Source organism: Saccopteryx bilineata, chromosome 1 (genome assembly GCF_036850765.1).
Source record: "Saccopteryx bilineata isolate mSacBil1 chromosome 1, mSacBil1_pri_phased_curated, whole genome shotgun sequence".
Taxonomy (NCBI): Eukaryota; Metazoa; Chordata; class Mammalia; order Chiroptera; family Emballonuridae; genus Saccopteryx; species Saccopteryx bilineata.
In genome coordinates, this window is record NC_089490.1 from 363,318,714 (window position 1) to 363,334,039 (window position 15,326).

Here is a 15,326-nt window from a genome sequence, read left to right on the forward strand (position 1 = left end):
TTAACAGCCTTTTAAAAATAAGAAAATAAACAGTGTTATTTTTATATCTGTTCTATCTACGCACATTAAATTCATATTGTTTAGATCTGGACCCAATGGAAGAACAAACTAATTTCTATTTTTCTCCCTTTTAATTCAATTCCATTTACTTACACCAGTTCTTCTGAGGTTTGGAAATAGCTGGTGAAGTCTAAAGTTCCTACTTGGGGTAATTTCAGGCATCAAATAGCTGCCTACAGATAAAAATGTGTAGATTTTTTACATTCACATATTAGAGTTAGTATGCCTGAGCAATCCACACAGTAAACCTGACTTTCATGAAGTTCATTCACATAATAGAGGAATACATATATCTTTGCCCTTTATGTTGACACACATACTTGCCTTAGCCATGGGACAGACAGGGAACATCTTCTCTTATAAACTTTAATATTGAAGTAACATAGTGTACACTTAACATTTTAATCTTTCTTCCCAATTCTTGTCTAACAAGGCCTTCCCTGCCTCAACAAGGAAGTTCATTTTATTTTTAGACAACTGTAACTGTTACAGTTTTTCTTCTGCTGCCCCTGTGACTCTGGCTCTCTGTAACTTTCGCCTGCTAACTTGGTTTGGCTCTCCATAGTAAACACTCTTTCCCTGTGGCAACACCTTAGCCATCTCATGACAGCTATCAGATTCTCTTAGACTTCTGTTCTTCTGAGTAAATATGCCGGGTTCTTCTAACCTAAGGGAAGCTTACAACAACTGGCCCAGAAAGTGAGAAATTTAATTTCTCTGCAACCAGGATATTTATCCAATTGAAAAAAAAACAAACACCAAGTTTGGCTTTTACCTTAATGCAGCAAACGGCCCTCTTGGCTAATCATTACAAAGACCTCCTGACATTTGTCTTCAAAGAAATATCCCTCCACTTGCCTGCACACATGTATCTATGCAACATATACATTGCCTTTCACGTTTTCCTTTAAAGAGTCTTTTAAATGAGTACCAGAAGTATCCATCCTTAGTTCAGGTGACTTGAGTTTATACCCAAGGGTCTTATACCCTATTTGAGCTAAAGTTCATTTACTCCAAATTATGAAATTACATTCTTATAAGTTCATACTTATTCCTCCTTATGCTTGGACCCTTAAGATATTAGGCCCATTAAACTTTATTCAATAAGCTTTAACTTAGAATAGGCTTGTCAATGTGTTTATAAATTATATGCATTTAACCATTTCAGTTTCATTTGTTAGAAACAGTTAACTATTTTCATCTTTGGGAAATTAGGAAAAGATATGTTTAAGTCTGGAAAACCTATAGAAGACATCTACCTAATTCATCCTGGTCCTTAGAAGAACCTAATTATACCCTCTAATCTAAACCTTTTGGAGGGGCAAAGATGGAGTGAATATTAGTCCTGCCCAGAAAATTATAACTAGAAACACTTTTAAGTTTTAGTTCCAGCTCCTGACTCATTTCTGTCCCCGTTTTACTAATAATAAAATAAAAGTAATAAGACCTCTGTTTTAAGTATCTCACAGTGTTGCTATAAGAATTGTATAAGATAGTAAAAGAAAAAGTTCACTTAAAAACATAAAATGCAATAAAAATATAAGCTACAATAGTATTGATAATAATGGCACCATCTATAACCACAAGTGAGACAGCCTACAAATTTTCTCCTACAGTGATGGTGCGGTAGGAAGCGATACCGAAAATCTCCCCATAAACTCAACAAGTTCTTCAACCAGAAACAGAAAAACCTATCCTTGGAGTCTTCAGATGCTTCACAACACACCCGAAGGTAGGATCGAGCGAAAGATTGGCTAAATATATGGTCAAACTCCGGGGGAAATAAGGAGTAAGAAATGCTCTGCCTTCCTCTCTAATCCAAACAGGATGGCTTTCACTACAAATTTTCTCCTTTTAACAATAGACATTAAAATTAAATTATATTTTTATTTCCTTTTCTCATACCATTGACCAAAAAAATTTTCACCATAACCTTATAACCTTGGACTTTAATTACAAATGCCAGCCAAGATTTATGTAGAGTACAACATAAGTACATTCTGACATTTTGAGAATCCTAACTTCCTCTCAGACTGACTTCATTTTTTTTCTTTTTTTTATAACCTTTTCTATATTCTCTTGAAAAAATCAAACTGTCTAACAATATTATAGCAATTGTCACCATTATGAATATTTTATAGTTGTCCACCTTGAAGCCTTTACTAGTGGCCTCATGGCTTTCTTATGCAAAAGTGCCAGATATATTGTTTCATCTGTGTGTCCTAAATTTTTCCACATTTTTAGAGCCCATTACAATGTTTCCACATTAAGATTATAGCCACTAGGGCTGCCCTACAAGTTCATAATTTGAAAACTCTGTTCTTACATCCAGGAATGCAAATGACCCTGTATGACAACACAAAAGTAAAAGATTGCACTGAAAAACAAGAAGCAACATAGAGAAAAGCTCTCACATCTTCTACAGCTAAATGATAAGAAACAAAAATGTCCCCACCATCTCCCTCACCCCAGTCTTTGCTAGCATCAGAGTGCATAACTTTACCTAAACAGTGTTCACAAACTAACCCACAGACTCTATTTTTATGCAATTCCTTTCTCTCAATATCCCTTTCTCCTTCTTTCTCATTCACTATATTCCTGTACCTGGTAACAACAATAAATATTTATTGAATGCCTGTAAGTATAAGATCATGTGTGCTGAATGCTTGGGAAAACATGTTAGAACAAAATAGGCCAGTCCAAAGTGAAGGACAGACATTAAACAAAAATCACACAAATAAAGACATAATTTTTAATTGCAATATAAGCTATGAAATAAATTAAAGGATGGAAAGCAAGACCTTTGCAGGCAGATAAGATTTGAATTGAAGGGCTCAGGGAAGGCTTCTCTAAAGATATGACATGTAAATGGGAGCCTTAAGAATAAGCAGAAATTATTATGAAAAAGAATGGGGAGAAGTTTGCAGGTGAGAAGACAGCATTATGTGAACACCTCACAGCAGGAAAAACTTGCAGTGTATAGACCAGCACAGCAACTGAATCAGAAGAAAACATTGGGAGAAAGGGAAGGGCAGGAGGCTGGCAACACAGGAGCCATATTATGCAGAGCCAGGGCATTGCAGAGTATGTTAAGAATTTTTTTGTTTTAATTAAAATGTAATAGGAAGTCAAGAAAAGGTCTCTCTTAGAACTCAAAAAATGGTAAGTGGAGTTTTTCCTCCTATATAATGAATATGTAATTAAGTTTAAATATAAAGAACAGCATAGGAACAATAAACACCATATTCAAAAGAATGGTTACTTCTGACACAAATAGAGGGAGATACAAAATTGGTAAAGAGTTCACAGAAGGCTTCAACTCTATTGGTTATGTGTTTTATTTTCTTTTTTTAAAAAAAGAATATTTTAACTTATTCTTTATACATTTTTGTAAGCCTAAAATTTTCATAATAAACTTTTTAAAGAATTAATGAATGTTAAAAATTTACCAGTTTATTTTCTTCTCTTCTTTACCAAGATCATATTAAATCTTCTTAATTTTGAGAAATACAAGCACACAGAATTTAAGGATCTCCCTTCTTATGCTCTCTGTTTCCTGGGCCTTTATTTTCTAGATTTTTTTGCATCAGATGTTAGAGGCTCTTTAATTAACTTATCTTTTGTTTTCACATACACTATAATCCTTGTAGCTTTCCAACAACCACAGAATTAATAAGAATTAAGTGAGATAAAGTATTTAATATAGCACTTAGCACACAAGAGCTCAATAAATTTTAACTATTTTTTTATTACTTCATCTATTATATTTTATATTCCCAGTCCTAAATATGGGTCAGAACATTAAAACTAAAAAATACTTGAGTGTATATAGGAAAATAGTGCTCTGGTATTTTGAATGCATATGTACTATATATATTCACAAACACACATACCCAATCACATGTGCACATATAATATATATTTAAAATATTGAATTTTTAAGAACACTTTTCTGTTATTATTTTAACAGTAAATAACAAAATTTTAATTTGAGGACTTGTTATTGCCACTAAAAAATACTTCTAAAGAAAAGATTAAAAACTGTATTTAATGGTACATGATTACAATTTAAGGTAAATTTAATAAGTTTACTAACTTCTCCTAAGTACAATATTACAATGAAATGATTTATGATTGCATAAAGCTGCAATAATATTCAGTATTGTATACTATGTTTAAAGGTTCATTTCTGCAATATCAAGTAAATCATGCAAAAGTTCAATTTTATAGAATTGAATATTAACATCAAAATTTTTCTACAACAGAAAGAGCAGTCTTTGATGCAAGAACATTATTAAAATTATATCTTTTCATTTTATTTTCTTTGTACAAATAGCACAGATCCTCTCATTTCTCCTTTCTTCCTATTCACAAATACAATAAAAAGCTGTCTTTAGAAAAGTCCTTAAATTAAACATCAGGATAAAATGAGTACTATGACCCTGAAAAAAAGAGAATTTATGACTGTTTTTGTTACCTAGAAGTCTGAAAAATATCTCACTAAGTCTTTATGAACGTTATAGTTTAAATTATATGTTCATACCTAAGAACCGAGAACTTGCTTTTGTGAAAAAAAAAAAACAGCAACTGTTTGTCAAGCAATATTCTTTAGTTTGAGGTTTGGCCTTAGATTTGTTTAGTAATCATTTCCTCTATGCCCACTTCCTTGTTTTTAATCAGAAATCTAATCATTTATTTTTATAAATATTCAAAATTAAATATATTTATCTACTTATGTAAATACTTCTCAGTTAACTTTTACCGATAGTCTATGTAGGGATCTCATTAACAAACACATTTAGAACTTTTAAGATTTTTTTCCAGCAACTTGTAAATTCATGTTATATCTAACTGTTTAAATAGATCAAAACTCTACACATTTTTAGAAAGTGGATATAAAAGAATTAATTCCAAGTTTTGTTTCACTTACCAAGCTCTGCCATTACAGCTCACTGCCTGAACAGTATTATCAGCTCTTTGGATACTCATTCTTGCTAAGTAAAAGGATATTTCTTCTCTAGCTGGATTAATAATCAACTTTCTAGATAGTTCATTTGTAATTCTCTTCTGGTTAACCCTTAGCATTACAGCAGTCTGCCTAACTCACGCTAATCAATTTATGAAGCGGAAAGAAAAAGATGAAATTCAATTACACAGATAAAAAAATGGAAAATAAAAATGAGGAACAGTTTAGATTAGGCACAAAAGAACAAGCAGTCTTACCTTTTTAAACTAAGAGGTTTAAATCTTTATGCTAGATATTACAAAAGCACTCAGGTCATAAACACAAGAAACAAGAGATATGAACAGAAAACCTAATAGACTTCTAACACACCAGTCTAGTGCATTATCAACCCATGTTTTATGCTTTCTTACATTCAGAGAAATACAAATCAGCTCTGGGCATAACAGATACATTTTTCTCTTAGTAGAAAGGTCTGACTTTCAACCTCTAAATGCCTCCTCTCTCAATGGTTATAATCACTCGGTCCCTTATCATACAATAAGTGCCATCTCAGTCTTTATGGAAAATTTCTCCAATGTGATCTATAAACACAGAAAATAATCTGGGACACTTGTTAAAAGACACCAGGGTCCCATCAAAATCTGAAGTACCCCAGAGGAGTCTAATGTACATTAAATGTTTGAGAACCACTATTCCAGGGCGATTTCTGACAATATCTAAAAGACTCCAACACAGAATAAAATTTGAACACAACATGAAATTAATTACTCTTACTGCTAGCCTGACTTGCCTTTTTGCTTTGATTTCAATAACTAGGATTCTACCTTGTTTTCCTGTACCTGAGTGCACTAGCCCATCCAAGACTATGATCTTCCCACGGTCTTAGTAACCTTCCACTTGCAGACTGTCAGAGATTGGAATCTGTCCTTTAACTTCCATTGGTGTCTATGGCCTTATTGTGGTCTACCTGCCTAAATCTCTAAGCCACACTTACCCTAGACTTTCCTTGCTTTGTCTACTTTATGAAACACTTTAATCTCCTGTTTTATGCCTCTTACAGTTATTGGTGTTCAGTGTCCAAATGCATTTTGTCTGCAATATTAACTGTCTCCCAAGGCCATCCCCATCCCAGTGGACTCCTACCAGTCTGTTCTCTACCTGTTATGATGAACAGGACTTGCTTAGTCACATCTAGAGATGTGAAAGGAACAACTAGCTAAAAGGTAAAAAGACAGACATGGCAGCCAATGGTTTTCCAAATTGCTACAGAAGCCCTTGTTCATAGTCAGAGTAAGAAAAAGAAAATGACTGGGAAAAGAAGATCTGGAAAGCTAAAAGAAGTCCTTGAAAATGAGACTAGTAGAAGAGATAAAATGCAGAGAAAAATGTTTTAATTTTAATTAATTGTTTTTATTTTTATGGAGAACCAATTTTAAAAGTTCAACACAACAATGATTATTTCATCTGGAGAGAAGATTAAAGTGACTAAAATAAAAACAGCACCGTACTAGTAGAAGCCAGAAGAGTTGGATTTATCCTGACCTCTCTATCACTTCCTGTATTTATGATCTAGATTAAATCTCTTAACTTCTATGTGCCTCAGTCCCTAGATGAATATAACAAACCATGCCTGTGTGCCTAGAATTATTTTGATAATTAAACAAGATCATATTTATTAAAGGGCTTGGAAACTATAAATATCATATAAATGAGATTACTATATAAGTTATTTATAGCTACATATATTGCTATTATATAAAGATAATTAACACATCTGCAAAGGACACAAAGTAGCAATTTTATATTTTTTTTAAATTTAAGTCTAGTTGGTATACAATATTATAATAATCATAATAGTTTCAGGTGTGCCCCAACCAGTTGGCTCAGTGGTAGAACATCGGCCCAACATGTAGATGCATTTGATTCCTGGTCAAGGCACACAGGAGAAGCAGCCATCTGCTTCTCCACTCTTCCTCCTCCCCCTTCTCTCTCTCTCTCTCTCTCCCTTCTCTCTCTCTTTCTCTCTCTTCCCCTCCTGCAGCCATGGCTCAATTGGTTTGAGTACATCACCCCAGGCACTGAGGATGGCTCTGTGGAGCCTCTGCCTCAGGCACTAAAAATTGCTCAGTTGCAAGCATGGCCTAAGGTGGGTAGAGCATTGGCCCCAGACAGGGGTTGCTGGGTAGATCCCCATTGAGGCACATGCGGAAATCTGTCTCTCTATCTCCCCTCCTCTTACTTGGAAAAATAAGAAAATAATAATAATAATAGTTTCAGATGTATAATATAGTGATTCAACACCATTGATTCCAGTAACCACCTGTCAGTAGGCAAACTTATCATCAGTCCTATTGACATATTCCCTTTCATCTTTTTTATCCATCACTCATCTCTCCTCTGGCAACTGTCCCTTTGGTCTTTATTTCTAGGAATCTATTTTTGTTTTGTTTTGTTGGTTGGTGTGGGGTTTTTTTGTTTGTTTGTATGTTTGTTTTCAGATTCCACATGTAAATGAAACCATACAGTATATGTCTATCTGATTTATTTCACTTAGCATAATACCCTCTAGTTCCATCCATGTTGTCTCAAATTGCAAGATTTCATTCTTTTTATTGCTGTATACCATTCCAATGTGTGTGTGCACATGCATGCACCTTCTTTTTCTAGTTTTCCATTGATAGACACCTAGGTTGCTTTCATATCTTGGCTATTATAAATAATGCTACAATGAACATAGGAGTGTATATATTTTTCCAAATTACTGTTTTTATTTTCTCTAAATAAATACCAGAAATGGAATTGTTGGGTAATACAGATCTATTTTAAAGGAAAGTATAAATCACATATAGTAAAAGAAGTAAACAGGAGTTTGTAAAATGTATTTCCTAGGAAAACTTTGAGAATAGAACCAATATATGTTAAGAGCAGAATAAAGTAAAATAATCCCAAAATACAGATAAATAACCAACTTAACCTGAGTTTGTCCACATCAAACATAAACCTTAAGAATCTTAACTGAAGGACTACCAGATGAAGAAAAAAAATCATTTGGAGTGACTGGTGACATTTCTCATCCAGTGTATCGCTAAACCTAGAATCATAGTAATTTCAAGAGGCAAAAGTTTGGGGCATTTATTGCAGGATATTTAGACTGTATCCAACATGTCCTAAGAATCAGTCAGGTGTTATGACTTAATTTAACTAGATAATGGGTACATATTAACAGAAAGCAGAAATGCTTAGCCAGTGTACAAATTGGTTGATGAGAGTTTCCCATAAAAAGAAAAAAGGTTTTATTCTTCACTTAAAAAATACATGTGCCCTGGCTGGGTAGGTTGCTTGGTTAAAGCATTGTCCCAACACACAGAGCTTGCCAGTTTGATCCCGGGTCAGGACACATACAGGAACAGATTGATGTTCCTATCTCTCTCTCCATACCTTTCTCTCTAAAATCAATAGAACAAACATTTTTTTTAAAATATACAATTCCATTTTTTTTTAAATTTCAATAAACACATTTAATAAGTACTGTTGAAAACCTACTATGTTCTGGCCATTGTACAAGACAAAGAGGAATATGAGTGACAAAAACAGTCAAAAAGTCTATGCTATATGAGCTTATATTCTAGGAAATATAAGAAAAAGATCGCCAATAAATTTAATAGATATGCAAATTAGTATGTTAAAAGTTGAGAAAAGCTACAGAAACAAATAGAACAGCATTAGGGAGATCAGGAGTGTTTGGAGGTTTTTAATTTTAAAATACAGTGGTCAAGACCGACCTCACTGAGAAGATGACATCTAAGCAAAGACTTGAAGGAGGTGATAGTTTGGTGGGGTTCAATAATCATGTAGGAGTTGTTTCATCAATTGTAAAATGTTATCACTTTAATAATAAATGGAAGCCTGACCAGGTGGTGGCGCAGTGGATAGAGTGTTGGCCTGGGACACAGAGGACCTAGGTTCAAAACCCCCGAGGTTGCTGGTTTGTGCGGGGGCTCACCAGCTTTGAGTTCAGGGTTGCTCACTTGAGCGTAGGATCATCGATATGATCCCATGGTTACTGGCTTAAGTCCAAGGTCACTGGCTTAAGCAAGGGGTCACTGGCTCGGCTGGAGCCCCTCAGTCAAGGCACATATGAGAAAGCAGTCAATGAACAACTAAGGTGCTGCAGCAAAGAACTGATGCTTCTCATCTCTCTTTGTTCCTGTCCGTCTGTCCCTCTCTCTGTCTCTCTCGCAAAAATAATAATAATAATAATAAATGTAAGATATTCTTATAAATTAACTTTCATATCTAATAGTGAAAAAATAGAAATCAATAATTTAATGGTAAAACAAATTGTAGTACCTCCATATGATAGTATATGATGTAGCCATTAAAGATCATGTTTTCATAAGACTATTAATGAGAACATACTATAAAATTATTTCTTAAATTCAAAAATGTATCTAAAGTATGATCTAATTTTGCATAATTTTTTCCTTTAGTCAACAATGATTTTTTAAGTAACTACTATAGGCCACACGCTGTTCTGGGCACCAGAGAGAGGACAGTAAACAAGCTAGCTATGTTCTTTCTTCTCATACATACATAGATTAAAGACTAAAATAAAATATGTCAAAATGATACTAGAAAGTAAAATTTATATTATGAAATAAGGAGCTGAAATGATGGATTACTTTATTTTCTCCTCTAAGTTTAAATGAAGTCCAAAATTTCTAAATATGTTCTGGACTATTCCAAAATAAACTATGCCATTTATATTGCCCTATTATGGTGCATGTTTGCCTTGAGATATACTTTTGGATAAAGCACAAATTTATATGCATAATATTCTATGAAATGTATATTGCCTTTTTCAATCATATACCAATTGTTATGTCCTACAACATTTAATAACACCGGGTTCCTTTCTACTGGTGCAAAAACTAAGAAACAGAACAGTTAACTAATCTGCCACACTGGAAAAAAAAAATTTTAATCCTAAATAATAATATGTGCCCAGATCAAGAAAGATTACAGATTCTGAATGCCATGCTGGTGTCTCAGGAATACATCTCTCCCCACTTATGCTGGGATTTTGTCAGGGGAAAAAAAGTTTCATTTATTTAAAATGGTACTTTAATAGTTATTTAAAACCTGATCTGAATCGCAACCCCACCAACACTACCACAAGATGTAGGCTTTATTCACGCTCCCCTCAACTACTAAAATGACCAGGAAAGAAGTCAGAAGTGCTCTATAATGCTTCTTCATTCTTCCTTTCAAGTTTTTATATTTAAGTAGAATGAAAAATGGCATCTATTTGTCTCCCCCTAACTAGTTGAGTTACCTTTGGCAAGTCGTTTAAACTTTCTGGTCTCACTTTTCTTATTTTTCAAACACAAGGAATTAGACTAGATAATCTCAAAAGTCCTTAAGTCTAGAGTTTTGGGAAAGTATAATTTCAAGTCTATGAGGTACCTACAACAAATTAAATGAACCCAGCTTCTCAAAAAAGAAAGACTACAACAAGGACAATTGTCAAGAAAAAGTTAAAAAAAAAAAAGACCTAGGATTCAAACAGGTCTTTTGACCCCCCCCCCCCCCCAGCTTCCTGGACCAAGTCCAGCTTCAATTACACAAGGGTTGTTTGGAGACAATAGAGAGGAAGAAATATGAAGGTTCCTTTGATCATCAAAAGATGATTTTTTGCTTTCAAAGATAGTGTTCTTCTACTCTCTCTCTGGTTGTAAACACACACCACCACCACAAACTGTTTTAATATTGATATGGAAGAAAATAAAAGTCATTTATTTTGTTGAAATATAAGTATTTCAAACTCAGAAAAGGTGATTTGGTTTTGAGGGTTTTTAAAAAATATCACTGTCTCCAATCCTTTTCTATCACCTCTGTAATACAAAACCCCCAATAGCTCTTAAAATTGTAGCATTTTCTTATGTATACAGAGAAAAATTTGTGTTGCTATTGCAGCAACATCTAGACAGTTTCCTGTAAACTTTCTGCAATGGAAGTCATAGAATTTATGATAAAACCCTGTAGAGTGGTGAAACAAATTTCTTTCATATTTATCATTCATTTTATTCACTGTGCATCTGAAGGAAAACCTTTTAAGAACACCAATAATGTGAGAAAGCTACAACAACTAAATTTATTGTTAAGTATCACATCATTGGTCCTCCTGGGAGTTCAGAAAGAAAGCTTAAATCACATTTCCTAACACATTGGAGAGCTTCCCAGAGATGTGATGGCCCACAGAGGCAAACCATCCAAAGCACACTGGAATCTCAGAGATGATGACAAAGAAATATCACTTTGCTTAATAAAAGCAAATTGAAGCTACTCTATTTTTTCTAACAAAGTAAAAACTCTCTTACCCCATTTTTCTCCTTTCTTTATCCCCATCCCCCTCCTGTTTCACCTGACTAAACTGTAGGTATTTGTTCCATCACCTGACTTAGGGGCTGGCTAGAAATATTAGAAAAAAACAATCTACCATTGTTATATGAGACAACAACCTTTCACGTCCTTGAAGCTCACCATGACCTTTCATCTTTCCTATCCCCAATGGTCTCTCCTAACAACTAAAACTACACTCAGTTGGGCTGAATTCCAGATCGTCATAAAAAGAACCCTGTCCTTTCAAAACAAAACCAATTTTTACACCAAGGTGGGGGAGAAACACAAGTCCATTGTTCCTTCACAGATGGAAGTTGGAGTTACTAAGGCAACTGCTCTAATCCTCCTTTTTACCACCTTTTTCACATCACTGGCCTATCAAGTATGCTACCTTTTAACTCATAAGCTCAAAAGCTGGTAGTCTAACTGGCTGCCCTAATTAGCTACGATTTTCACACTACAGACAACATGATGAGCTAATCGAAATTTGCAAAATAATGACGTACCTCCAGCAAATATTCCTCCTCCTGAGGCCCAGTCTTAGAATAACAATAATGAGACCATTATTAGAGAAGGGCATTAAAATGCTGCACTGCTGCTAAACAGAGAACTTGATTGTTCTGGTCTTGTCCATTGAATCAACAACCTATTGTTGTGGACTTGAAAAATAAAGGACTCGAGAATGGGTGCCATGATGATTGGTCTGTGCGGCCATACCGGCACTCTGTAGAATTGTTTTCTTTTGAAACTCTTGATGGACTAGTAGTTTTGTTTAAAAGTAACATAAAAGGCGATTGTCTGGATAAAAAGTCCTATTTATTGAAATCCTTAGAAGCAGTTGCATGGATTTGTTCGTGACCCCTGAGATAAATACATAGTGACCATAATAACACCATTTGTAGAGAGCCCTGTTACCACTGCCTACAGTAACATAAGAGACAGTCTTTTCTAGCTACTGTAGGAAGGAAGGAAGTACTTCTGAGCAGAAAGCAAGAATGATAAAAGGTCAAATACTGGATAAAGCTCATTAATCTCTGAAAGGGAGACTTTTAAAATAATGCTAATTTAAGAATTCTGTACAATTGCTACAGATTCAAGCACATGTAAAAAGACTCACAGCTCTTCATATTTTCTCACTTTTGAGCTTCTTTCCTTTAGTTAAAAAAAAAGATTAAAATAAAATGATTATTAAATAAGTGAAGCAAGACATCTCAGGATAATCTGAAGAACAAGAAACTCAAAGGTTTCCAGATAATTATTCTTATGGTCATCCCCAGTCTATAACAAGAATAATAAAATACCACAGTTAAAGATTAACTAGTGTAGGATTCTTAGCAGTAGAAAAGCACTGTTTACACACTGTAAAAGTGTCTTCTGCATGGAGCCACAGGACACGTTCTTTGTAAAATCAGGTCAGGATTTTAGTGTTGAAGGGTGGTGAGAGGGAGTGTACTTTTCTGTTAGCAAGTATTTGGGGTCAAGATCTGTTTATTTTTTATCAAGTGAAATCTGCATTATATAAAAATGTATTAAATTGGCCCTGGCCGGTTGGTTCAGCGGTAGAGCGTCGGCCTAGCGTGCGGAGGACCCGGGTTCGATTCCCGGCCAGGGCACACAGGAGAAGCGCCCGTTTGCTTCTCCACCCCTCCGCCGTGCTTTCCTCTCTGTCTCTCTCTTCCCCTCCCGCAACCAAGGCTCCATTGGAGCAAAGATGGCCCAGGCACTGGGGATGGCTCTGTGGCCTCTGCCTCAGGCGCTAGAGTGGCTCTGGTCGCAACATGGCGACGCCCAGGATGGGCAGAGCATCGCCCCTGGTGGGTGTGCCGGGTGGATCCCGGTCGGGCGCATGCGGGAGTCTGTCTGACTGTCTCTCCCTGTTTCCAGCTTCAGAAAAATGAAAAAGAAAAAAAATGTATTAAATTGTAAATAAGACTTCTTGCTTCATTCAGTCTGGTGCTTTGCTTCATTTATCTTCATCTTGTTAGGCTAAATTAATTAACAATCTCACTGTTGCACACTTTCTCTTTTCATTACATCAAATAATGGCCTGGATATGGAGAAAGCCCTCACCACGGGAATTTTGCAGCTCTACTGCTACGAAGAGTTTCTGCAGGTCAGCGTTGCAGTATTAGCTGGATACATTCATTTTATAAGCATTTATTAAATACACTTTTCACTGTTAAAAGCCAGTTATTCACCTAGATGCTTTACCTATTATCAATAGAAAGTCATTTTAAAAAAGAAAAGAAATTAAACTAGAAGTTGCAAGATACTTTAAAAGAAAAAAAAAATCAATTGTATGTCCACAACCAGATTTTACCATCACGTCACCCAAAATAAGAAGAAACACATGCAAATTTGGCAGGTATGTTTTCACAGATACAACACAACACGACATAAAATGTTTAAAAGACACACCCAAGCTGTTCCGCTCCCTGCTCTGGAATGTCTAACATGTGATAAATTGGATGATTAGAATTTCATTGGTAAATCCCATTATTTTAAATCTATAAGAGTGCAATGTGTTAAACTCTTTTGTAAGTTTTCTTTCAACCTGAAACACTGTGGCATCTGGAAGTATGCAAATGGACAAAATAGTAAAGCCCTTTTTAATCTTTCCCTGATCAACCAGTGCTTTTTTCTCCAATCACAGCTTTGTGCGTGATATCTTTCTGCTAGCATTTCTTATTTAATTAAAACAGACACTGACAGAAGGACATGGATTAATACTGTAATGATGCATTTACTTAGATTAATCGGAGGCTCCTTTTAGAGTAATGGCTTAAACAAAGAACAAAAGGAAATTGTTATGAAACAGCCTTTTATCCCAGGCAAAGGTCACATTATGAGGTTTTTAATTTTGTCAGCTTCTGTTATACTCTGCCTCGCTAGTAGAACATGAGAAGTGCTTTTACCCCCAATAAAGCCAGTTATTATAAAAACAGCCATTAAAGCTGCAAATTAAAACGTCTGATTTTAAAACCAGTTACTTAGCTTTCAGAATCCTCTAATTAGCATGTTGTGCATTGTTGTGAAGAAAAGAAGACTAAAATGCTAATGACCTACCGCCAGGTGACCACACTGCTGTGCAAAATAATAAGGACCTTTCCAAATAACATGATGAATTAACCAAGTACAGGTTTCCCAACCAGCACCCCTTCTCTGAGTACAGCTTTAGAGGAATAACTGGTATGTGTTCAGTCCAGGGGACTTTGATTCTCAGCCTGCTACTTCTTATGTATCTAAAAAGCCAACTTCTTTCTACCACAAAAGAAATTGAATGAAATAGCAATGCTATATAGAAAGTTTGAAAATAGAAAAGACAACACTCATTTAATTTCAAAGCTCAAAGAAAGAATTGAAGCATCATGCCCCTAACCAAAACTGCCTCTGTGCCTCTTTTCCAACCTTTACTTAATAAGTTGGACTTGCAGAGTATATATGTGGTTAAGATTCAAAAGCTCAGTCTTCATTCACAACATTCATTTTTACACTACATACAGTCTTTAAATGGAACAAAGTAAATCTAGTTTCCATTTCCCCAGCCTCATTTTTCCTATTTTACTTACTCCACTCACCTCCACCCCTTCCTTGTCAAAATTTGCTCTTGTCAAAGGATAACGTGGTATCTGTGTTTTTTATCATATGAATTTAACTCAAGTACTTGCATTTGTTGCCTTGTTTTTCTTTATGGACTGGATGATTCTGTGCCTAGTAATGTTAACATACATCAGCTGAATTTACAGACTAAGTGTGAAGGATTGCCAGAGTTTCTAAAATCAACCCACAAAGAAAACATATCATATTCTATTTTAAATCAAGTCTTACACAAGTATCACACAGTGGCTGACTCTAGGAATTTCTTGAAATCAATGAGCAACAGATATTGTCATTAGAA

At 34.9% G+C, this 15,326-nt stretch overlaps 1 protein-coding gene across 8 annotated transcripts in view; it reads right to left on the reverse strand.

The window, feature by feature from the left end:
• Window positions 1-15,326, reverse strand: part of SOX6 (SRY-box transcription factor 6) — a 650,826-nt gene that overhangs the window by 442,252 nt on the left and 193,248 nt on the right. Inside the window, exon 1 of one of the 8 annotated variants that reach the window (XM_066251023.1) lies at window positions 4,991-5,068. The exons of the other annotated variants lie outside the window; for them this stretch is intronic. The gene's annotated coding sequence lies outside the window, so the exon portion shown is untranslated. Of the gene's footprint in view, window positions 1-4,990; window positions 5,069-15,326 lie in introns of those variants that run through there. 8 annotated transcript variants of the gene reach the window in all.